Here is a 24,789-nt window from a genome sequence, read left to right on the forward strand (position 1 = left end):
AACTGAAATCGGGACTCAGCTACCAGGCCACAGTTTTCCACTCGTCTAGCGTCCAACCGATACAGTCACGAGCCCAGGAGAGGCGCTGCAGGCGATGTCGTGGTGTTAACAAAGGCACTCGAGTCGGTTGTCTACTGCCATGACCAATTAACGCCAAATTTCGCCGCACTGTCCTAAAGGATACGTTCGTAGTTCGTTCCACATTGATTTCAGTGGTTATTTCAAGCAATGTTGTTTGTCTGTTAGCACTGACAACTCTACGCAAACGCTGCTGCTCTCGGTCCTCAAGTGAAGGCCATCTGTGGTGAGAGGTAATACCTGAATCGGAATGTTGAATTCCCTAACGATTTCCGAAACATCTGCCTCTAGCTGCGACTACCATTCCTCATTCGAAGTCTGTTAATTTCAGTGGTTTGGCCTTGATCACGTCGGAAATCTTTTCGTATGAGCCACCTGAGCACAAATGACAGCTCCGCCTATGTACTTTATACCTTGTGTACGCGATACTACGGTCTTCTATATACCAGTATATGCCTGCGCTATCCGTGTACTTTACTGATAGTTACATCCAAATCATGAATCAAAATAAAAATCTCACTGGGGGTGAATTTTTAGTTACGTAGCCGTGACCTGAATGTTATTTTATAGTAATCTAAATGACAAAGAATGCATGATCGTTCCTTAGTATTTGTATAGTTGCATTATTAGTGCATGCAACTGAGACGGAAGACAATATAATGTACCTTACATAAATCCACCTGCGAAAACTGAATAAAAATCGTTCGCCAATCGCAGCAGGACATTTTTACGATAATGTTTTCATTTTGATACGTGTAAATGAAACAAACGAACGCAGGGTTCCCCTTTTTTCAATGCCAAAATCGTTTCTCATTTAACAAGCTTGTAAGACTTCATTGTGCTACGAGGATGAATGTTTCATTTCAGACCTCTGCATAGGTTATTCTTGGAATAGTAACGGAAAACAGGAATCATTTTATTAAATTACTCTAACACGTACAAAGCTTGTGTGTCTTATTGTTTAACGTTAACCGCACATGAATATGAAAATACTTTCGGTTCAAAGTTCAAATGTTCACACGTACTCAAGTAAAAAAAAATGGTTCAAATGGCTCTGAGCACTATGCGACTTAACTGCTGAGGTCATCAGTCGCCTAGAACTTAAAACTAATTAAACCTAACTAATCTAAGGACATCACACACATCCATGCCAGAGGCAGGATTCGAACCTGCGACCGCAGCGTTCGCTCGGCTCCAGACTGTAGCGTCTAGAACCGCACGGCCACTCCGTCCAGCTACTCATGTCAATAAACTTAAATAAATTAATTGCGATTTCTACATTTCCCTTCGAAAATGCGGTTTTTAAGTAGTCGCGACCCATCAGATTACGTAATTTATTATTTTAATAGGTTAGAAACCATTGTTGATTAACATTATAATAAAAACGGCTATCAAATGCACTTGATAGGAAAAGATCTTATCTAATGTCAAGTTCTCAGTGATTACCTTAACACGTACCCAGTTTTGATAAACACACACATTTTCCTGTTCAGATATGAGAAATGGAGAACGCTGATCTCCTTTTGCAAAACTTGTGAAACGACGTTTTTTTTTTCTCTTAGAAAAGCACCTTCAAACAATGCTTCACATTCCACGCCCAAGCTTAATACTGCTACACGGTATATTATTCTGCAGTTTCCCACATCGCCATCATATGACGTGCTTGCGTCAATATTCTCTCATTAAAGGCAATTTGAGAGTCGTATTTCCAGAGTAGCTCCCAACGTCTGCCACACACTAGGTCCTTTCTTCAGGCGCGAAGACTCGACACGCCACAGTACTGGTACTACTTCAACCCCGTGGTAGAACACAACGTTGAAACACTGGGGGCAGTCCTTCCTGTGGGACGAATGAGCTCGCACAAAGATTGCTGTGTTTGTGTGGTTTGGAAACAATCTCATAAATATTGCAAATGCACTAAAACTTTTTCAGTATTGCCTCTTACAGAGCGCTTTGTAACATCATGATCAATACAAACAGAACAAGTGTGAAGTATATTTTATAATTACAGAAAAAAAGTATGTAGAATGTCGATAAAACTGAGTAGTCACTGCAGATTGTGTAGGTGTTTTCGGTAGTCTTGTTACGTTACTAAAAGATAACAGTAACAGTATATAAAAAAATAACAACGTTATGTTGGCGAGACACGATTTTTTATCAATTGATATGAAAAATTATTGAAGTACACCGAGATTTATTCAAATGTTTACATGAGTCAAGTAATGATTCGGAAAAACAAACAACATTGAAAATTACGATATTGTTCAAGTATTGTCAGCGGAGATACGTGGAAATTGAAATGAAGAGTAAAGAGTGAGACCTGAAGATAACATTTCAATAAGTTGGGGGCAAAGAGATACAACATTTGCTGTTTGTTAAATTATTAAGGAATGACAACTGAGAAAGGTAATGAGCCAAAACTGTAACAATGCTTCAGTTAGTCTATGTGCTAAATTATTAAGGAATAACAACTGAGAAAGCCAATTAGCCAAAACTACAAGAGACCTTAATTTAGTCTATTTACGAGAAAGGAGACAGAGGCTCCCCTCTGTAATGTGTAAAATTTTTTACATAAATTATCATCACAGTCATACAAGAACTTTGGGTTTTAAACAGGGAGAGAAACAAATTTGCTTTAAAGTGGATAGAAGAACACAGTGGACCGTTTGAAAGCCGTGAACGAAACAGTGGGAAGGACAAATGCATATGAAATACCATTTAGCTGAGATTCACTGGTTTTGAGAAACTCTGATTCAGTTTCAACAAAATATGTACTTGGCTACACACGACGTAATTGTCGATTTTAAGAAGGTCGTGACTGGAGAAAGATGATTTTTTCCTTCTTTCATTGTATCTGCTTTGTGGTTCGCCCATGACACAGTAAATCTCTCAGAAAAAAGCTTGCATGAGCGCTTGAAGGGAATCAATAGAAAACAGACTATTAGATCAGCATCAACACAAGTAAAACTTGGATACTGGAACTTAGTCGACTTACATCAGGCGATGATGAGAAAATCAGATTAGAAAATGAGATACTAATATTATAGACGCGGTTTGTTATTTGGACAGCAAAACAACTGATGAAGTAATGATGGTATGATATGCATGCAGGCAATAGCGAGAAATTCATTTCTTAAAAAGTGAAATTTACTTCCGTAGGATATAAACTGATGTCTTAAGCCGCCTTTTATGAAGGTTCATAGTGTACTTCTGGGTGTTCTGCCAAGTTGTTTTTCCATTTTGTGCACAATATTTTGACCAGTCTGGTTGAAGTCCAGGCAGCGAGTACACAATAACAGAAAAATTCGTCGCACCTGAAGAAGATGGCGGAGTCTATGTCGAAATTACGTTCGTGGAATGGAAAGAACAACACTGTAGAACACCCAGAAGCACAGCGCATTATTAATCAATCGTGCCGAGAAAATCTGAGAGGGTATTTGTCTGGAGTGTAGTATTGTATGGAAGTGAATCGCGGGCGATGAAAGGTTAAAAACAAGAGAAACACCGCGATCAGACCTGAAGACCACCTAACAGTTGATCTACTGTTGTGTCACCCTATCATTCATCACTGGATGCACTTCAGAGGAGAAGAAAGAACGTATAGGGTACATATTGGTGCCGAGAGAATCAGCAACTGTTTTGATATTTAAAACAATTCTAATTCTGGTGTTTAAAACAATTCTAATGTTTTCCTAAGTCTCTGTAGCAAATTTTTAACTATTTTACTTTCCTCTGATATCAGGTTCTGAACATACAAGTCGGGTTGCTGACGCATCTACTTAGATCGGGAGATGATCAGGAGAGAACGAAACATGTTATGTGATTAAAACTGGGCAGCCGAGACTCATGAATAAATGAAAATTGTTTTACGAATAGAAGATTTTGAAATATGGTGGTGTAGAAGATTGCTGAAGATTAGCTACATAGAATAACTGTTGAAAGGGTACTGAATCGATTGTATTACACTTCTTGGCTAACTGAAGGAATCGATTGACTGAACACATATTGAGACATCAAGGAATTGTCATTTTGGTAATAGAGGGATCTAAGGGTATAAACATTGTAGACCAAGGCTTGAATACAGTAAGCAGTTTCAAACAGATGTAGATTGCAGTATCTCTGTAGACATGGGGCTGTTACGGGACAGACCTGCATCTTCGGGCTGAAGACCATTTCATACCTGACAATCACTGGTTTAACCATCTTCGATCAGAGATTAGATTAGTACTTGTTCCATAGACCATGAATACGACACTTTGTAATGATGTGGAACGTGTCAAGTTAATAAAAGATGTCTGTACAAGATATTACATTACACAAAATATTGCATGACACTAATGTTTAAGTTGTTTTTTTTAAATTTTTTAAATTTTCTTTTACTTTTTTTAAAAAAATTTTCCGGCCCTTAATTTATATCTAAAAATTTAGCCAATGAGTAGAAGGAGTTGTCATCTAGAAATTCTTTTAATTTATTTTTAAATGTTGGTTGGCTATCTGTCAGGCTTTTTATGCTGTTTGGTAGGTGACCAAAGACTTTTGTGGCCGCATGATTTACCTCTTTCTGTGCCAAAGTCAGATTTAACCCTGCATAGTGAAGATCATCCTTTCTCCTGGTGTTATAGCTATGCACACTGCTATTACTTTTGAATTGTGTTGGATTATTAACAACAAATTTCATAAGTGAATATATATACTGTGAGGTTACTGTGAGGATCCCTAGATCCTTAAATAGATGTCTGCAGGATAACTGTGGGTGGGCTCCAGCAATTATTCTGATTACACGTTTTTGAGCAATGAATATTTTTCTACTCAACGATGAATTACCCCAGAATATGATGCCATACGAAAGCAGTGAATGAAAGTAGGCATAGTAAGCTAATTTACTGAGATTCTTATCACCAAAATTTGCAATAACCCTAATAACATACGTAGCTGAACTCAGACGTTTCAGGAGACCATCAATGTGTTGCTTCCAGTTTAACCTCTCATCAATGGACACACCTAAAAATTTTGAAAATTCTACCTTATAACAGACTTCTGTTCAAAGTCTGAATTTATTACTGGAGTTGTGCCATTTACTGTACGGAACTGTATATACTGTGTTTTATCAAAATTTAAAGAGAGTCCGTTTTTTGAGAACCACTTAATTTTGTGAAAAACATTTACAATTACATCACTTATTTCTTGGTTTTTCGATGTTATTACTATACTTGTATCATCAGCAAAAAGAACTAACTTTGCATCTTCACCAATGTGGAATGGTAAGTCATTAATGTATATCAAGAACAGTAAAGGACCTAAGACCGAACCCTGTGGGACCCCATACTTGATTAGCCCCCCCCCCCCCCCCAGTTTGAGGAATCAGCTGTTTTAACATTACATGAACCACTTATTTCAACTTTCTGCATTCTTCCAGTTAAGTACGAATTAAACCATTTGTGCACTGCCCCCCTCAAACCATAATGATTTAGCTTATCTAAAAGAATTCCATGATTTACACAATCAAAGGCCTTTGAGAGACCACAAAAAATACCAATGGGTGATGTCCGGTTATTCAGAGCATTTAATATTTGATCAGTGAAAGCGTATATAGCATTTTCTGTTGAAAAGCCTTTATGAAAACCAAACTGACATTTTGTTAGTACTTTATTTTTACAAATATGGGAGGCTACTCTTGAATACATTACTTTCTCAAAAATTTTTGTTAGAGCTAATCGTCAACGTCCCCAAATCGATAGGTACTTCATTTCACAGGTCTGATGATAGGTATAGACCGGACATTGTGACAATGAAACCTCTGGTTGTTGTCAGGTGTGTGACCAAAACGAAAATAAACTTTTACTAAGGAGCCACTGATTCGATATGGTGACGACCAACGATCCTTTCTTTCAGTGCGGATACACACCATGCCCGATCTCTTACGGGAATCAAGTTCTGCGAGTAAAGGGTTAATGGGTAGGTGGCGCTGCGTCAGTAGTGAGTAACAGGCCGGGAATATCAGTAGGGAAGAAAGCGTGCTCGGATGGCCGAGGTAGTCAAGGTGACCGTTCGCATAAAGCGGCAAATCCAGGTTCCAGGCCCGCTCCGACGCAAATTTTCACCTGACATCATTGGTACATTGCGGCTAACGTCGTTAAAACCTTTGAACGACTCAATCTATGTTAGTAAACTGCTACATGCAAAAGCTTGCTCTAGAAGATACGTACCCAAACACTGAGAAGTTGAACGGGTCATATCAGTACATATATAAGAGCACAGATGTAATTCGCTGCATCATAGACCAACATTATCATCGATTTGTAGCAGGATTTTGGAACGTAAACTGCATTCCGAGATTTTGAAATACCTTGAAGAAAAGTATGTATTGTCAAATAACCACCATGGCCTTAGAAAATATTCTCGGAAATCACAACGTACTGCGTGGTATCAACAGAGAAGATCAGTCTGTTTATGTGTTTCTAGATTTCCAGAAGGATTTAGAAATCGTCACTCAGAAACAGCTTCTAATCAGACTTCGAGTCTTGAGTATCGTGTCAACTGTGCCGTTGGATTACTCTTTCCTGCCAGAAAAGGCACGGTTCGTAGTAACTGACGAAAGTACATCTAGCGAAACCGAAGTGAAATCTGGGGCGTTCCAAGCAGACGGTATAGACCCTCTGCTGTTGGTAATATATATATATATATATATATATATATATATATATATATATATATACGATTTAGGAGAGAGTCTGAGTAGCCTCTATTAGATCAGGGGACCAAAATAAATTTTTTTGCTTTTTCTGAATCCTTTATTTACAGATTGGTTTGATGTGGCCCACCACGAATCCCCTTCCTAAGCTCTTTTCTTCCCAGAGTGGCACTTGCAGCCTACGTCCTCAGTCACTTTCTGGATGTATCCCAATCTCTGTCTTCCTCTACAGTTTTTTTCTCTCTATAGCTTTCTGTAGTACCATGGAAATTATTCCGTGATGTCTTAATTTGTGTCCCATCTGCCTGTGCCTTCTTCTTGTCAGTGTTTCCCGTATTTCTTTTCTTCGACTATTCTGCGCAGAACCTCCTCATTCCTTACCTTATCAGACCACCTCATTTTCAACATTAGTGTTTAGAACCACATCTCAAACGCTTCTTTTTTCTTCTGTTCTGGTCTTCCCACAGTCCGTGTCTCACTGCCAAAAAATCCTCTGCTCCAAACGTACATTCTCCGATATTTCTTCCTCAAATTAAGACAAATGTTTGGTACTGGTGGATTTCACTTGGTGAGGAATGCTCTTTATCCCAATACTAGTTTGCTTTTTATGTCCTCCTTGCTCCGTCTGTCATGGATTATTTTGCTGCCTTGGTATCAGAATTCCTTAACTTCATCTATTTCGTGAACATCAATTCTGATAAGTTTCTCGCTGTTCTCGTTTCTGTTAGTTCTCATTATTTTCGTCCTTCTTCAGTTTACTCTCAATCCTCATTCTCTACTAATCAGACCGTTCATTTTATTTAACAGGTCCCGTAGTTCTTTTTCGCTTTCACTGAGGATAGGAATGTCATCAGCGAAACTTAACACCGACATCCTATCATCTTTAATTTTAATCCCACTCTTGAACCTTTCTTTTATTTCCTTCATTATTTCTTCGACGTATAGATTGAACAACAGGGACGAGAGACTACATCGCTTTCTTACACCATTTTTAATCAGTGCACTTCGCTCTTGGTCTTATACTCTGATTGTTCCCTCTTCGTTCTTGTACATAGTCCCTATTTTTCTCCGGATTCTGAACGTCTTGCTCCATTTGACATTGAACGCATTTCCCAGGTCAACGAATTCTATCAACGTGTCTTGATTTTTCTACCATCTCGCTTTCATTATCAACCGCAACATCAGAACCGTCTCTCTGGTGCTAGTACCTTTCGTAAAGCCACATTGATCGTCACCTAACAGTTCATCAAATAATGGTTCAAATGGCTCTGAGCACTATGGGACTTAACTTCGAAGGTCATCAGTCTCCTAGAACGTAGAACCACTTAACCCTAACTAACCTAAGGACATCTCACACATCCATGCCTGAGGCAGGATTCCAACCTGCGACCGTAGCGGTCGCGCGGTTCCAGACTGTAGCCCCGAGAACCGCTCGGCCACTCTGGCCGGCAATAGTTCATCAGTTTTCTTTTCCGTTCTAATGTATGTTATGCCTGTCAGCAACTTTGATACATTAGCTACTGAGCTGATTGTGTGTTAATTCTAAAACACTTGTCGGCTCTTGCAATCTTCGGAATTGTGTGGCTGATGTTTTCCTGAAAGTCTGATGGTATATGGACAGTCTCATACATTATACGCACCAACGTGAATAGTTGTTTTGTTGTCATTTCCCCGAATGATTTTAGAAATTCGTATGGAATATTGTGTATCCCTTCGGTCTTACTAGATTTTAAGACTTCGAAAGCTCTTCTAACTTCAGATTCCAATACTGGACCCCCTGTTTCTTCTGTTTCCTTTTGCATCACGTTATCAGATAGCTGCTCCCCCTCGAGGAGGCGATCAATATGCTCTTTCCACCTATCCACTCTCTCCTCAGCATTTATCAGTGGAATTACCTATTCACACTTATTGTTACCGCCCTTGCTCTTAATTTCGCCGCAGGCTGTTTTGACTTTTCTATATGCTGAGTTAGTCCTTCCAGCTATCATATGTTTCCCGATTTCCTCACATTTATCATTTAGCCATTTCGCCTCCTTTCCCTGTACTTGTTACTTATTTCATTTCTAAGTGACTTATTTCTGTATTCCTAAGTTTCCTTGAATATTTCTCAACTTCCTTCTTTCGTCCAGCAGCCGAAGTATTTCTTGTTTCAGCCGGGGTTTCTTCGTAGTTAGCTTTCTTGTACGTATGTTGTTCTCTCCAGCTTCTACGATTGATCTTTTTAGCTATTCATTGTTGTAGCATCAACTACATCAGAGAACTTAAACGTATCTCTTCATTCCTTAGTACTTCCGTAGGCTACGTCTTTGCTCATTGAGTCTTCCTGACTAGTCTCTGAAACTTCAGCCTACTTTCTATCACTAATTGTGATCTGAATCTATGTCTGTCTAAGGATACTCCTTACAATCCAGTATCTGACGATGATGTAATCCAGCTGGAATCTTCCTGTATTCCCCTCCTGCATTCTTGAACAGAGGATTTGCTATTAATAACTTATATTTGTTGCGGAACTCAATTAGTCTTTCTCCTCCCTCATTCCTATTACCAAGCCAATATGCTTCCTTCTACCTCTTCCCCTACAATCGCATTCAAGTCCCGATGCGAATTAAATTTTCACCTCCCTTTAAGTAGTGAATTACCCCTTCAGTATCATCATATACTCTCCCTCTCTCTTCATCCGCTGCTTGCGATGTCGGTATGTTTACCTGAATCACTGCTATCGGAGTTGGTTTGCTGTCGATTCTGACGAGAACGATACTGAACTGTTCACAGTAACTCACACTCCGTACCACCTTCCTGTTCATAACGAATTCTTCTCCCATTAGTCCATTTTCTGCTTCTGTTTATATTACCTTAAACTCCTCTAACCAGAAATCCTTGTGTTCTTTCCATTTCGTTTCACTGACCGCCACTATATATAAATTGAGCCTGTGCTTCTCCTTTGCAGATTTTTTACCTTCCCCGACGACATTCTTGACCCCGACTCGCAGGACGTTATCGGCTCGTTTGTTATTCTATATTTTTCTCACGGTCACCTCCCCCTTGACAGTCCCCTCCACGAGAACATAACTGGGGACTATTCCGGAACCTTTACCCAATGAAGAGATCATCATGAGGCTTCGTTACGTGTCTTTAATACAGTGGTTTCCATTGCCTTATGCATCCTCATGCCGTTAATCATTGCTTATTCTTTCGCCTTTTAGGGGCTGCTTCCAACCCCAAGGGCAAGAGAGTGCTCTGAACTTCTGTCCGCTTTCCCACCCTCTTTGACAAGGCCTTTGCAGAATGAGGATGATTTCTTATGACGGAAGTCTTCGGCCGAAATTACTGACGCCTTTTATTGAAAATTGGCAGTGTCTGAAGCCAGGACCGATTGCTAATCCAAGACGCTACCGCTACACCACTGATGAATATTACAAAATGACTTATACATGGGCTCTACATTACGGGAAAAAGTGTCATGTGAACCGTAGCAATCAAAATTCTGTTGTGATCCACATGGGTGCTGAACATTTTCCGTTAATTTTCTGTTACATGATAAACAGCACAGATTTAAAGGATGTCGATCCGTGTATGCTCTGTCAAACACTTACGTCTGAATTGCAGAGTGATAATGTAGATGTAGATGAAGAAAATAGATTGCATATCAATATACCTGAACGACCATCACTTTTTGATGACATGCATAAATGCAAGAACGTAATAGGTCAGGCATGAAAACACGCATGACACTTGTGTAATATCCTTTAATATTTGTTACTTTAAAAGCGTGTTTTCAAATTTTAAGCCATCGTCGAGTACAAAGAAATATGTGTGAGTATGAAATTTTTTGTATGAGTGTAAAATTTTTTATGGAATCAAATACTTTAAAATTTAAAATGATCCCACAAAAGCATTTCACAGAAACATAAATTTATCATTTTGTACTTGATGTTGGCATAACAGCCGAAAATCTGTTTGTAAAATAATAAATATTTTATAATTTTACATCAGTGTTGTGTGACTTATCCTTCATGATATATACAATATTTTGCCAATAACCGATAGAACAGTCAGTTGAAAATCGCCATGAAAATAAATCACAATAAATCTAGTGTACTGTGCAATTGAAACGTCCCCTTAGAAAACTTAATGAATTACTGTGCTGACAAAACTCTTCCGCTATTTGATTTTCAAACAGCTGAACAGAACTGAACGTACTCAGACATTTCGCTCTTTACCTATTCTGATCAACACTAAACTGACACACAATATTTTTAGCGCCACGCAATCTGACTTTCAATAATCCCTACAAAACATGGCCCTGACTAACGTTAACCTATACCTTTCACAAATCACTTCCCTCACAAAAATCTTCGTTACTCGAACTACTGCAATACAGCGAGCGCCACTACTGCCAGCTAAATATAAGATTCAAACTACTGAAGGCACTAACTACTGATAGGAATACTTAGCAAATGAAAGATTTTGATAGAGAACAAACAATGTATTTACCTTAATAGTGTTCAATAGTCATAATATATATAGCAGTTCATGACATCCAGTCTTACAAATTTACTGTCTGTCCAGATCATCCGCTCTCAGAACTCCGCCATCTCACTCACCATATCCACCACTGCTGGCGGCTCACCAACTGCGCAACGCTACGTGCTGTTAACATCCAGCTGCCCAACACTACAATAGCAAACAACAATGCAAACCAGCCACAGACTGCACACAGCACAACCAGTGATTTTCATACAGAGCGCTACGTGGCGTTACCAATAAAAAAACCTAAACAGCCTACTTACATAATCAACGTATTGAAAAAACAAATGTTCAAATTAAAATGGAATGAGCGGATGAATTTATTTGGGACAGTTGAATGCAACATCTCCACAAACAGGAAAGGAAATAGAGAGCAGAGGGAAATGACATGAAGCACTTTTGTTAAACTTAAAAGTGTGTTCAAGACAAAGATTCCAAAGCTATGGAATATAAAGTTTACCATCAATGAATTTAGGAATTTTTTGTTTTATGAGACAACTATTCAATAGCTGAATGTACTCTAAAATCGATTAAGAGATGCGTGGTGGGAATTATTGGGAGAGATAAGAAAACTAGTAATTGGTCATGACACAGCTTGCAGCTGAAGATTACGTTATAATCGTAACGAGAATGAAATGAAAGTGAACACTGAAGTGACGAAAGTCATGAGTTAGCAATATGCACTTATACAGGTGGCGGCGGTATAGCGTACACAAGTTATAAAAGGGCAGTGCGTTGGCACCTGTCATTTGTACTCAGGTGATTCATGTGAAAAGGTTTCCGACGTGATTATGACTGCACATCGGAAATTAACAGACTTTGCACAGGGGACGGTTGTTGGAACTAGACGCAGGGGACATTCCGTTTCGGATTTCGTTAGGTAATTCAATATTCCGAGATTCACACTGTCAAGAGTGTGCCGAGAATGCCAAATTCCAGGCACTACCTCTCACCATTGACAGCGCAGTGGCGTTAATGGTTGTGGCAGCAGATGACAACGCGAGTGCCTTGGTAAGAGTGCGACATCGCCTGCAGCGCCTCTCTCCTGGGTTTGTGGCCAAATCGGCTGATCCCTTGACGACTGGAAAACCGTGGTAAGAGCTGACCCCACGGAGCCATGGACCCAAGATGTGAACAAGACACTACGCAAGCTGGTGGTGGCTCCATAATGGTGTGGGCTGAGTTTACATGGAATGGCCTGAGTCATCTGGTCCAACTGAACCGATCATTGATTGAAAATGGTTATGTTCGGCTACTTGGAGACCGAGCAACGATGGAATTTTTATGGATGACAATGCGCGATGTCAGTGGGCCACGAACTCCATCGAAAATTTAGGGGACGTAATCGAGAGGTCAGACCGTGCAGGTACACGCGGAAACAACAAACAATAGAGTAATTGAGAGAAGTTAGGAAGCAGAATTAGGACAAATTACACTGGAAGAAATGGAAATATCTGTGAAGAAGAATGGGGGAAAGCCGCCGGACCTGATGAAATATCAGTGGACATGATAAGAGCAGCAGGTCAAGAGGGAATGCAGTGGCTGTATAGAGTACTGTGAAGTGTGTGGAGAAATAGTACAATACCTGACGATTGGAGATGAGGAGACATTGTTCCCATCCTCAAAAAAGGCAACAAAAGACTTTGTAAAAACTACAGAGGAATAACCCTTATGGGTCATACAGTCAAGATTTTTGAAAGAATTTTACTAAATCGAATAAGTGAAAAGATAGAAAAGGAACTGAGTGAAGAACAGCATGGGTTTAGGAAAGGAATAAGCACGATCGACCTGAGATTTTCTATCCGTCAACTGATGGAAAAAAGTCTGGAGTATAACAGAAGGGTGATAATGGTTTTTATAGACATAAAAAAGGCATATGACTCAGTTAACAGGGAAAGACTCTGCCAAGAAATGATGAAGATTGATGTAGAAGATGGATATATTAATGTAATAAAGACAATGTACAGAGGAAACAATTGTAGAATTAGAACACCATTGGGGAACTCTAAATACTTCGAAATAAGACAAGGACTTATGCAAGGAAGTATTCTATCTTCAGCAGTTTTTAATGTTCAGATGAAGGGAATGAATAGGGCAGTTAAAGATATAGTAAAACAAAAAGACAAAAAGATGATATTTGCAGATGATATGGTAATACGGGGTGATGAAGTAGATGTACAGTTACAACTTGATGCGTGGAAGGAAATAATGAAAAGGTACGGATTAAAAATAAATAAAGATAAGAGTGAAGTAATGGTATTTGGAAGAGAGAAAGGGATCAACGGAAATATTACATTGAATGGGGAACCCCTCAAAGTGGTAGAAAGGTTCAGTTATTTAAGGAATGAAACATCTAGGGATGGAAGAATAACTAACGAAATTAATAGGAGGTTACAGAAGGGAGGCAATTTCTACCAAACAATAAAACACCTGATTTGGAATAAGGAAGTTTCAGAAAAAGTAAAACTCCTTATGTATAAGAATTATTACTTCCCTATTGTCACCTATGGTGGAGAAACATGGACAATGACAGAAAGGCACTGGAGCAGACTGCAAGCAGGGGAAATGGAATTTCTCAGAGCAGTTAACGGAAAACAAGAATGGACAGAGTAAGGAATGTAGAGATTAGATGAGCGCGGGACAGCAAGGCTAGCAGCGCGAACAATCACGTCAGACACGTCGCGTAGGACGTCATCAATACAACCCGACAATGAGGGAGAAAAATCGACCTGTGCAGTGTATAGAGGCCAATCGGCGCGTTGGAAAGACCAACGAGGCAACCTGTCCATCGGGGAGCGGGAAGGGAGCGTGATAATCAACGGGAAATGGTCACTATCACAAAGTCGTCGTGTGGCGTAATGAAGGGAGGAGAGAGGGAGAAGAAAGAGAAAGATCAATGGAAGAAAAGGTACCATGAACGGCACTGAAATGAGTAGGGGAGCCATCATTAAGAAGGCACAGGTCGTGGTCTGCAATAAATTGGTCTATAAGAAGACCTCGTCGAGATGGAAAGGCACTGCCCCACAAAGGATGATGAGCATTAAAATCCCCAAGGAGGAGGAAGGGAGGAGGAAGTTGCTGAAGAAGGGCGGTTAAGGTAGCAGGTGTAAGAGTCCTGTCAGGAGGGAGATAAAGATTGCAAACTGTGATTGCAGAGTCGATGTGGACTCTAACAGCAACCGCTTCCAATGCAGTGTGAAGAGGAATCCTCGTGATAGCAATGTCTGTACTGACCAATGTACAATGTACCAGAAGCTCGCAGGGGTCCGACCCCATTTCGACAGAAAACACAAAACCCACGGAGGGTTGGTGAGTGAGAATCAGTAAAATGAGATTCCTGGAGAACCACACAAGCTGCAGAGTAGGACGAAAGAAGGGATTTCAATTCCGGAAGGTGACGATAGTATCGATTACAATTCCATTGGAGAACCACAGAACGATGGTTTAAATGGGGGCTGAACACTTTAAATCCAGTCATACCGCTGGGTCCCCACCCGTCACCGACAAGGAGGGGGCGACATCCATGAACGACAGGTCAGAATCCGGTTGTGAAGTCGGGGAAGGGACCTCCGGTGACACCAGAGGCTCTTTGTCCCGGGACTTATGTTTCTTCTTCCGTTCAGGCTGAGATCGAGGAGGGCTGCGTGGCATGAAGGAGCCAGCTGCAGCAAGATCAGGAACAGAAAGAGACCGGGCGACCTGGGGGCCGACAGACCGCGGCTCTCGCGGTCGTCGCACGGCAGCAGACCTTTGGCCTGGAAGGTGCCGGGAAGGGGCATCCCGGGAGAGGCGCCCTTGACCGGCAGACGCCGAAGGAGTGGGACACTTCTCCGGCTGGGGAGGGGGAGCAGCGCCCATAGGAGAAGGTGTGGGAGCCGCAGGGGGGGGGGGTGGGGAGGAGAAGGGTCCGGAATGGGGGTAAGGAAGGGGGAGGAAAGGGTGAAGATGTAACCAAGGCGTAACTAGATGTCATGGACACAGGGTGGAGTCGTGCATATTTCTTACGGGCCTCTGTGTAGGTTAAACGATCGAGGGACTTATACTCCTGTATCTTTTTTTCCTTCTTATATACTGGGCAATCTGGTGAACGTGGAGAATGACTACCATGACAATTTACACAGACAGGAGGGGGAACACAGGGACTCCCCTCATGGAGTGGACGTCCACAGCTACCACATAGAGGGGACTGAACAGCGGGAAGACATGTGTCCAAAACGCAATCACTTAAAACACCTCATAGGAGGTGGGATGTACGGCTTCACATCACAGCGATAGACCATAATCTTAACTTTCTTAGTGAGGGTATCCCCTTAAAAGGACAGGATAAAGACACCAGTATCAATACGATTGTCTTTAGGACCCTTCTGAACACGCCGAACAAAGTGAACACCCCGCCGTCCGAGATTGTCCCGAAGTTCCTCATCAGTTTGAAGGATGAGGTCTCTGTGAAAAATCACACCTTGTACCATATTTAGAGACTGCTGGGGGGTAATGGACACAGGTATTGTGCCAAGATGGGTACAGGCACGAAGGGCCGCAGATTGGGCAGCTGAAGCAGTTTTTATCAGCAACGAACCCGACCGCATCTTGCTCAGGGAGTCCACTTCGCCGAACTTGTCTTCAATGTGTTCCACAAAGTATAAAGGTTTGGTATTGGTGAAAGTATCTCCATCAGTCCTGGTGCAAACTAGATAACGGGGGAAAGGTTTTGCCCCTAGCCGGCGGGCCTGACCCTGTTCCCAGGGGGTAGCCATGGAAGGGAACGCCGAAGGGGCAAGAGAAGCAGCACTTGAGGAATCAGTTCCACGCAGAGAGACGGCCGCAGAAGAACGGCCAGAGTTCTGGACCCGTATGCGTTTCATTTGCATAGCGTCCGCCCTGATACCACCCACTCCGATCAGGGGCTCTCCTCACGGGCGCCACCCAGCCACAGCAAAGGCCGTCTGGCACGGCGGCCATTGCCGGGAGTTTCGATGCTCCAGGATGACGAGCAACCACTCCAAGGCATGCATGAGGAGGTCACAGCTCAGGTATCAGAAGTGTGATCCCTGTGTGTTAAGGGGGTCAACCAAAAGGGTACATAGCGACCCCATCACACGGGCTGGCTACCGTGCTGGCTATGCACCCTAGTATCAGACAACGACGTGAAAGAAAAGGTGGAATGTACTAGGAGGGTGCACGTCGGAGACACTAGGTAAGGTGCTCTTCGCCAAATGGCTCACACTACGGAGGAGAAATTTTGTAATGGAGGTCAAACCCCAGAGGGGGACCAAGGAACGCCAAAAGGAGGAGATGATTATGCAACAAAGCCGAATTGGAAAACCAACAGAACCAGGAGGACAGCGAGGGCCAACATAAGCAAGGACACCAAGAGAGGGAGAGGAGAGGGCGAGGGGAAAGGAGCATGGAGGGAAAAGGAGGGGAAGGGAAAGGAAATGCAGCCCTGGAGAGAAAGAAGGCTGCAATGGCTCGGGGCCCCGTGCTTGCCACACACGTATCCACAGAAGAGTTGTGGACCCCTTAGGCGGTCTGGAGAGAAAGATGTGGGCTGCTGTAGAACTTTTATTCTCTTCATCCAAAAACCCCAGTGGGCTGGAAGTTGGGCAATAAGAATCTCCACTGGGAATATTTAAGAGGAGATTTCCTAGAATTTTTAAATTATTATTGCTACCACTAAGTCTCTTTCATATTTCAGTGGCTGCTGATGGTGCTCTGATGTGTAAATTTATTCTTTTCAGTGAAACACCCCAGTTCACTGAGTGCTGGAGATGGTTTCTCGACTCAGTATTTGGAAAGGGATCTCCAGTTCCAACATTTTCCAGTTACCCACTGGAAATGTTTCGAGAAGTTTGGTCCGACCCGTGAGATTAAAATTTATTTCTGAGGCGTTGTTGATTAAAATTGAAGCTCTCTACCTGTCTGTCTAAATCTCTTCCTTTTTCCCCATGTGTGTGAGTACGTATGCAGCATTGTTACTTTTACATCTCAGTGACACTTTTAGTCTTCAATCTGATTGTGTATGTAATGTAACTTCATGCTCACTAAACCATTATTTATATTATATATGAAGATTCTGTGGTGGAACTACCTTTGTGCATAATGACGTACAGTGTATGCAGTCCTCATGAACAATATGCATCCGCTCTGCTGCAAGTGATAACTGTTTCGATGTGTAAACTGAATACATTTCTAAAGAAAAAATGTTACACATCCACTAAAATAAAGAACATATGAATGTGAATATAATCTGAAAAGACAATCACTGATTAAGTGCAAAAACAATATTCAACTTCGGCCCTACTAATCACATTTGCTTACCTGTGCGACGACTACAAACAGCTTTGTCTTGCCACTGCTTGCCCGAAATAAATCCCGCTGCTTTGTTGTAATCTTGACATGTGCAGCTCAAAACATTATGCGCTCGCTTAACGCATATTTAACAGTTCGATCTCGAGAACTGCAATGGAAGTCAGTTCACCTGATGATAGCGACATGTATGATCGCCGAAATATTGTGCACGTTGGACACTGTAGACCGGCAGTACACTCGTGGATATTTTGATTAAATTTAAATCGTTTGAGTAACAAGTGGAATGTGGACGCTCAATGTCGAATAATCAGAAAACTAATTTCGCTTCAGTTTTGTATTGCTTAGCAGAAACCAAATATGAACATATCTACATCGTCGGACATTGTTACTGACAAATAGCTGAACTTGGAAATAAGCTCTAAATTTACAAAATTAGGTCTTCGACAAAACTTTAACGAAACTTAGTTCTTTAAACAAAGTTTATCTTCAGTATGTAAAAAATGAGAAGAGGTAAAGAGTGAAGCATTTCTTTGCGGAGCTCATGGATTATGAGGTAATGACACAATGAAACCCTAGTAGACAATGTGACTTACGAAAATTTGCAAACCAAAACGGAAACTGCTCCCAAAATGCGACATTCCACTTATTGCAAAGGTCGCTCACATGGCTAGGTATTACCTTCCTTGATAAATTTCAAATTGCATCAACAGCATTGCGAAATTAGGCCTCCGCACCAGGGCACACGTTTGCCTCCAACCACGCTCGACAACCAAGTCTCTCTTCTCTTGCAGACTGTTTGACAACAGCACAAACTTTGGATTCCAGAGAATCTCCTTTATACATGCACTCAGGAAAAGCGTTAACTCTGGCAAATCTCATACTATAACAATCTTACATAAGAAATGGGCCTAATTCTCCCGTGTGTCGGTCAACGGTAGCTGAGAAACAGCAAGTAGCTATAAATGCAATAGGATATCGAGTGTGTTTGGTCAAGAACAGAGAGGAAAATAGAACGTCAAATTTTAATTAATTTTGTTATTAATATGTTTGTTAAGAAACTTCCCGGCAGATTAAAACTCTTTGCTGGACTGCGACTCGAGACATTAGCCTCTCGGAGGCATGTGTTTTAACGACCGAGCTACCCGGATACGACTCAGAATGCGTCCTCACAGCTTTACTTCCGCCAGTACCTATTCTCCCACCTTCCGAACTTCCAGGAAGCTCTCCTGCGAACCTTGCAAGATTAGCTCTCCGGGAAGAAATGAGTGAGTCGTGCTTGGATAGTTCATACGGTAGAGCACTTGCCGTCGAAAGGCAAAGATGTCGAGTTTTAATCTGTCAAAGTTTCACGTCAGCGCTCGCTCAGCTGCAGAGTGAAAATATCTTTCTGAATATTTTAGTTTCTTATTAAAATGCCCGGTTATTGTATCATTATATGAAGATGCAGAAGTATGTTTTATGCCCACTGTATCGAGTTATCTAATGCAAACCCAAAGGCTTCTTGAAATAGTCTGCATTAATATTGAATGTCAATGTCTTGTGGTTCTGAGTGAGATCATGTTATTACACTATTGGCCATTAAAATTGCCTCACCAAGAAGAAATGCAGCTGATAAACGAGTATTCATTGGACAAATATATTATACTATAACTGACAAGTGACTACATTTTCACGCAATTTGGGTGCATAGATCCTGAGAAATCAGTACCCAGAACAACCACCTCTGGCCGTAATAACGGCCTTGATACGCCTGGGCATTGAGTCAAACAGAGCTTGGATGGCGCGTACAGGTACAGCTGCCCATGCAGCTTCAACACGATACCACACTTCGTCAAGAATAGTGACTGGCATATTGTGGCGAGCCAGTTGCTCGGCCACCATTGACCAGACGTTTTCAATTGGTGAGAGATCTGGAGAAGGTGCTGGCCAGGGCAACAGTCGAACTTTTTCTGTATCCAGAAAGACCTGTACAGGACCTGCAACATGCGGTCGTGCATTAACCTGCTGAAATGTAGGGTTTCACGGGGAACGAATGAAGGGTATAGCCACGGGTCGTAACACATCTGAAATATAACGTCTACTGTTCAAAGTGCCGTAAATGCGAACAAGAGGTAACCGGTACGTGTAGCTAATGGCATACCATACCACCACGCCGGGTGATACGTCAGTATGGCGATGATGAATACACGCTTCCAATGTGGGTTCACCGCGATGTCGCCAAACACGGATGCGACCATCATGATGCTGTAAACAGAACCTGGATTCGTCCGAAAAAAATAAGGTTTTGCCATTCGTGCACCCAGGTTCGCCGTTGAGTACACCATCGCAGGCACTTCTGTCTGTGATGCAGCGTCAAGGGTAACCGCAACCATGGTCTCCGAGCTGATAGTCCATGCTGCTGCAAACGTCGTCGAACTGTTTGTGCAGATGGTTGTTATCTTGCAAACGTCCCCATCTGTTGACTCAGGGATGGAGACGTGACTGCACGATCCGTTACAGCTATGCGGATAAGATGCCTGTCATCCCGACTGCTAGTGATACGAGGCCGTTGGGATTCAGCACAGCGTTCCGTATTACCCTCCTGAACCCACCGATTCGATATTCTGGTAACAGTCATTGAATCTCGACCAACGCGAGCAGCAATGTCGCGATACGATAAACCGCAATCGCGATAGGCTACAATCCGACCTTTATCAAAGTTGGAAACGTGATGGAAAGCATTTCTCCTCCTTACACGAGGCATCACAACAACGTTTCACCAGGCAACGCCGGTCAGCTGCTGTTTGTGTATGAGAAATCGGTTGGAAACTTTCCTCATGTCAGCACGTTGTAGGTGTCGCCACCGGCGCCAACCTTGTGTGAATGCTCTGAAAAGCTAATCATTTGCATATGATAGCGTCTTCTTCCTGTCGGTTAAATTTCGCGTCTGTAGCACGTCATCTTCGTGGTGTAGCAATTTAAATGGCCAGTAGTGTAATTCCATTGCAGGTGGATAAAATCTCCTGAGGCTACATTAGTTTTTCGACGTAGAGCGAAGGGTAAAGAGTGACTTTTTGCAGTTTTCAGCTAACTGACGGAGCTAATGGCGATTTATTGGGGTATCATTATCAGAAGTTGGGTATGATGCAAGAAAAAAAATGTATATCTTCGTTCTATTAAGCTAAGAGTTTGGCCTTCCTTCGCTCTGGACATGTACAGGTTCAATGGCAGCTTGCGAAAAAAATTATCAAATCATCCACTAACCTAAGCAACAACATCAGTTACGACAGCCACATGCCGATGCATTCCAGTGAAACTCATCTTGTAAAATAGTGCAGGACTTAACTTCATTCCGTGAATAAGTTTGCAGAAGAACACTGTAAGGATCAATTACACTATCAATTATTTGTTTTTTATTGGCTTAAAGGATTCTTTGAAAAGTTCTATAATTAGAGCAAGCACAGCCAATATATAAACCGAGTTTCAGACATAGGCTATGAAGTCTGATTTATAGGATGCTGTGGTATGATGAAATGAAACTGTGTTTCCGAAGGCCTCATCAAGTCTGAAACATCTGTGATGTATATACACATGCAGACACAAGTGATGAATGGAGATTTCTATCAAGGCCAGCATCTGAAACTGGGACTCCTGCTCGTTGGACACGTGCGCCACCTTGACACCTCATTAGACACGTGCGCTAACCGATATGCCACTTGGCACAATGGCTTTTCAGAACTGCACGCACAAACCTAGCCCGCCTCCTTCCATAATCCAAAGTTCCACGCTCGCTTCAGCCCACTTGCTATCCCCCCTAAACTCGAACAGCATTGCAAGGGCTCTTCAGTTGTATTTGAATGCCATCTCAGCATTGAACGAGACGAGGGATCCTGTATGAAACGTAGACAGAGGGGCTTTAATCAAGTGACACCGTAGGATTCCAGAGCCCTCTTCAATTCTCCATCGTCTATGCTATATACTAAAGTATGCAATGATTTCCAAATTTTATTACTTGATGATTAGAGTGGAGAGTGAGCTCATCATCATATCACCACTAAGCTACCCAACAACATCAGTTACGACAGTCACATGCGTATACATTCCAATTAAACACATCTTGTAAATTCATTCACTGAATATAGTTAAGCCTTGCACTAATTTACGAGATGTGTTTCACTGGAATGTATAGGCATGTGGCTGTCGTAATTGTCGTAACTGACGTTGTAGCTTAGCTTAGTGGACGATTTGATAATTGACTTAGGCTCGAAACTAGTAACCAAGTAATAAATGGTTGGTTGGTTGTTTGAGGTTGAAGGGACCAAAAGCAAGGTCATCAGTCCCTTTTTTCAAATAGACTCCATTCTGCTAACGGGACATCTCAGAGTCAGAGAAGGCAGAACAATAAAACGGAAAAAGGGGAAACGTGAAAGGGCAGTCACGGTGTCATTAGTAAAAACAAATGAGGGAAGTTGGCAAGAGAACGAACCCAACACTATGCTGAAGCAGCATAGGCAAGACCACCTGTAACTTAAAAGGTACAACTGCTATAATGCAGAAAGTACGTATGGGAATAGAAAAACTAACCAAGCCTTAAAAAGAAGGGGTAAAAACATAGTAAAAGGGGAAGAAAACAGGATTCCGGTCAGGGAGGTGAATCGGGAATCTCTGAACACTGCCTACAGTGGGAGACACCCAAACACTCACCGCCCTGCCCCAAACCCAGAGGGAGATTAAAAACTTTAAAACTGAGAATAAAAACCACTTTCCCGGAGGAAACCTAGAACCAGAGAGACCATCCGGGAATCGTCAGCCAACATCAAAGGTAAAGTGTGGGGGAGTCTGTACTTAGCACGCAGAGCCAAAAGAAGGGAGCATTCAACCAAAATGTGGGCCACTGACTGGAAGGCTCCACAACCACATAGCGGGGGTGGCTCATCACGCAAAAGGAAACCATGGGTCAGCCTGGTATGGCCAATGCGGAGACGACACAGTGTGGTCGAGTCCTTGCGGGAGAGGTGAAAGGAAGAACGCCATGGGCCTGGATTCACCTTAATTGCACGAAGTTTATTAGACAGTGGAGTAGCCTCCCAAGAATTAGCCCATGACTGTGCAAAGTGGGATTTGATGTGAAGCCGTAAATCCGCTGCAGGAGGGGTTACAGAAAACGGGGGGTAAGTAACTGCTCCCCCAGCCAAACGATCAGCGAGCTCATTACCCGGGATACCCACATGGCCCGGGACCCATAGGAAGTCAATGGAACAAGCAGCACGGTGAAGATCAGCGAGATGGTCATGGATGGCAGAGACCAAGGGATGGCGCGAAAAACACCGGTCAATAGCAAGAAGGCCACTCATCGAGTCCGTACATAACAAAACGCGGTTGTGTTGGGATTGTTTAATAAAGGTAAGGGCCCGGGAAATTGCCATCAATTCCGCAGTAAACACCCCACATGAGGGTGGCAGCAGATGATTTTCTGTTCCAACAAAGGACGTGAAGGCATACCCAACATGATCAGCAGATTTAGAGCCATCAGTGTAAAAAACAACAGCATCCCGAAACTCCCATAAAATTTGGCGGAAAAAGGAACGGAACACTACCGGGGGGATGGAATCTTTCCGACCGCGGCGGAGATCCATCCGAATTCGAGGCCGAGGGACTAACCAAGGAGGGGTGGAGGGGAGGGAGCGAGGAAGACAGGACAAAGAAGGAAGCTGAAAATCACGGTTAAGAGACGCAAGGCGCAGCCCAACCGGTAAACCCGCCCGAGGGCGGGAGTCGGGCGGGCGACGTCCATGGTCTGGGAATAGGATAGAATAGGAAGGATGAGCGGGAGAAGAACGGATAGTAAGGGCATAAGACACCAGAAGCTGGGACCGCCGAACAGAAAGGGGGGGGGATCCCAGCTTCAACCAGGAGACTATCAACAGGGCTAGTAGGGAAGGTACCGGTGGCTAAACGGATACCACGATGGTGGACTGGATCCAGCACGTGCAGTGTGGAAGGAGCAGCTGAACCATAAACTTGACAACCATAGTCCAAACGTGACAGAACTAGAGCACGATAAAGACGGAGGAGGAGGGAACGGTCCGCACCCCAAGAGGAGTGGGCAAGGAAGCGAAGGACATTGAGTTTACAGAAACATCCTACCTTCAGGAGTCTGATATGGGGCAGCCAAGTGAGCTTGTTGTCGAAAAGAAGACCCAGGAAACGAAACTGTGGAACCACAGGCAATCTTTGTGCAGCGAGATAGAGCTCTGGATCAGGGTGGACTGTAGTACGGCGACAGAAGTGGACCACCCGCGATTTTAAAGGAGAGAATTGAAACCCGTGTGAGAGGGTCCATGCAGAGGCACGCCGTATAGCCACCTGGAGCTGCCGTTCTGCAGATGGCATCGAGGAGGAACTAACCCAAATGCAGAAATCATCCACATACAGGGCAGGGGCGACCAAGGGACCGACAGAGGCCACAAGTCCATCGATAGCAATGAGGAAAAGAAGGACACTCAAGACAGAACCCTGTGGGATGCCCGTCTCCTGGGTCCGTGGAGAACTAAAAGCAGTACCAACTCGAACTCTGAATGACCGATGGATCAGGAACTGGCGGATAAAAATCGGGAGTGGGCCCCGAAGACCCCACTGATGAAGGGTTAGTAAGATGTGATGGCGCCAGGCCGTGTCATAGGCCTTGCGAAGGTCAAAAAACACTGCAACCAAATGGCGGCGCTGGGAAAAAGCCTGCCGAACTGCGGATTCCAAGCGAAGTAAATGATCGATTGGAGATCGTCCCTCTCGAAAGCCACACTGGTAAGGGGACAATAGATCCCGAGATTCGAGGACCCAAGTGAGCCGACGGGCTACCAGCCGTTCAAGTAACTTACAACCAACATTGGTCAAACTAATTGGCCGATAGCTGTCAACAGATAGGGGGTTCTGACCAGGCTTAAGGACAGGAACCACAATGCTATCCCTCCACTGAGAAGGGAAGTCACCCTGGAGCCAGATACGGTTAAACACCCGAAGAAGATGGTGCCGTTGTGGAGCACTGAGATGTTGAAGCAGCTGGTTATGAATGGAATCTGGGCCAGGGGCCGTATCATGAGAAGAAGATAGAGCAGAAAGAAATTCCCATTCAGTGAAAGGTTCGTTGTAAGATTCTGACTCACAAGTGGTGAAACATAAGGTGACAGCTTCAGCCTGCTGTTTTT

This window comes from Schistocerca piceifrons, chromosome 7 (assembly GCF_021461385.2).
Source record: "Schistocerca piceifrons isolate TAMUIC-IGC-003096 chromosome 7, iqSchPice1.1, whole genome shotgun sequence".
Classification (NCBI taxonomy): domain Eukaryota; kingdom Metazoa; phylum Arthropoda; class Insecta; order Orthoptera; family Acrididae; genus Schistocerca; species Schistocerca piceifrons.